Source organism: Arachis hypogaea, chromosome 1 (assembly GCF_003086295.3).
Source record: "Arachis hypogaea cultivar Tifrunner chromosome 1, arahy.Tifrunner.gnm2.J5K5, whole genome shotgun sequence".
In the NCBI taxonomy this organism is placed as follows: Eukaryota; Viridiplantae; Streptophyta; class Magnoliopsida; order Fabales; family Fabaceae; genus Arachis; species Arachis hypogaea.
In genome coordinates this window covers 57,201,481-57,203,380 of record NC_092036.1, presented here as the reverse complement: position 1 = coordinate 57,203,380, position 1,900 = coordinate 57,201,481, and the positions used below count along the sequence as shown (strand labels likewise).

Here is a 1,900-nt window from a genome sequence, read left to right as displayed (position 1 = left end):
CTCCTCTCCAAGTTCGGCCATGTTGATGGCCTTACACTCTCCTTTTGGATTCTCTTCTGTATTGCTTGGAAGAGCACTAGGAGGGAGTTCAGTAACTTTCTTACTTAGCTGACCCACTTGTGCCTCCAAGTTTCTAATGGAGGACCTTGTTTCAGTCATGAAACTTGAGTGGTTTTGATTAGATCAGAGACCATGGTTGCTAAGTCAGAGTGGCTCTGCTTAGAATTCTCTGTCTGTTGCTGAGAAGATGATGGAAAAGGCTTGCCATTGCTAAACCTGTTTCTTCCACCATTATTGTTGTTGAAGCCTTGTTGAGGTCTCTGTTGATCCTTCCATGAGAGATTTGGATGATTTCTCCATGAAGGATTATAGGTGTTTCCATAGGGTTCTCCCATGTAATTCACCTCTTCCATTAAAGGGTTCTCAGGATCATAAGCTTCTTCTTCAGATGAAGCGTCTTTAGTATTGCCTGGTGCAGCTTGCATTCTAGACAGACTTTGAGAAATCATATTGACTTGCTGAGTCAATATTTTGTTCTGAGCCAATATGGCATTCAGAGTATCAATCTCAAGAACTCCTTTCTTCTGATTCGTCCCATTATTCACAGGATTCCTTTCAGAAGTGTACATGAATTGGCTATTTGCAGCCATTTAATGAGTTCTTGAGCTTCTGCAGGCGTCTTCTTCAGATGAAAAGATCCTCCAGCAGAGCTATCCAATGACATCTTGGATAGTTCAGACAGACCATCATAGAAGATACATATGATGCTCCACTCAGAAAGCATGTCAGAAGGACACTTTTTGATCAATTGTTTGTATCTTTCCCAAGCTTCATAGAGGGATTCACCTTCCTTCTGTCTGAAGGTTTGGACTTCCACTCTAAGCTTACTCAATTTTTGAGGTGGAAAAAACTTTGCCAAGAAGGCATTGACTAGCTTTTCCCAAGAGTTCAGGCTTTCTTTAGGTTGTGAGTCCAACCATATTCTAGCTCTGTCTCTTATAGGAAAAGGGAATAGCATAAGTCTGTAGACCTCAGGGTCAACCCCATTGGTCTTGACAGTGTCACAGATTTGCAAGAATTCAGCTAAAAACTGATGAGGATCTTCCAATGGAAGTCCATGGAACTTGCAGTTCTGTTGCATTAGAGAAACTAATTGAGGCTTAAGCTCAAAGTTGTTTGCTCCAATGGCAGGGATAGAGATGCTTCTCCCATAGAAGTCGGGAGTAGGTGCAGTAAAGTCACCCAGCACCTTCCTTGCATTGTTGGCATTGTTGTTGTTTTCGGCTACCATGTCTTCTTCTTTGAAGATTTCTGTTAGGTCCTCTACAGAGAATTGTGCTTTAGCTTCTCTTGGCTTTCGCTTCAAGGTCCTTTTAGGTTCAGGGCCAGCCTCAACAAGAATGCTTTTGTCTTTGCTCCTGCTCATATGAAAGAGAAGAAAACAAGAAAATATGAAATCCTCTATGTCACAGTATAGAGATTCCTTGAGGTGTCAGAGGAAAAGAAAAATAGAAGGAAGAGGTAGAAGAATTCAAACTTAGAAAGATAGAGTTCGAATTGTACATGTTAGTCCATAAATAGAAGGATGTGAGAAGAGGGGAAGAAATTTTCGAAAATAAATTTAAAAAGATTTTAAAAACATTTTGAAAAATTGAAGAATGATTTTCAAAAAATATGATTGGGAAAGAGATAAAGTGATTTTTGAAAAAGATTTTGAAATTAGAAATCAAAAAGATATGATTGAAAACTTATTTTGAAAAAGATGTGATTAAAAAGATATGATTGAAAATATATAGTTTTAAAAAGATTTGATTGAGAAGATATGATTGAAAAACAATTTAAAAAGATTTGATTTTTAAAATCAATGACTTGGCTAACAAGAAAAGATATGATTCAAACA

General features: G+C 37.9%; 1 non-coding gene across 1 annotated transcript; it reads left to right on the top strand.

Annotated features, from left to right (window-relative positions):
* The first annotated feature begins 778 nt into the window (after window positions 1-778).
* LOC112716142 (small nucleolar RNA R71) lies at window positions 779-886 on the top strand. The gene has a single exon (XR_003160189.1). It is a non-coding gene; the product is annotated as a small nucleolar RNA R71 (small nucleolar RNA).
* Window positions 887-1,900: the final 1,014 nt, after the last annotated feature.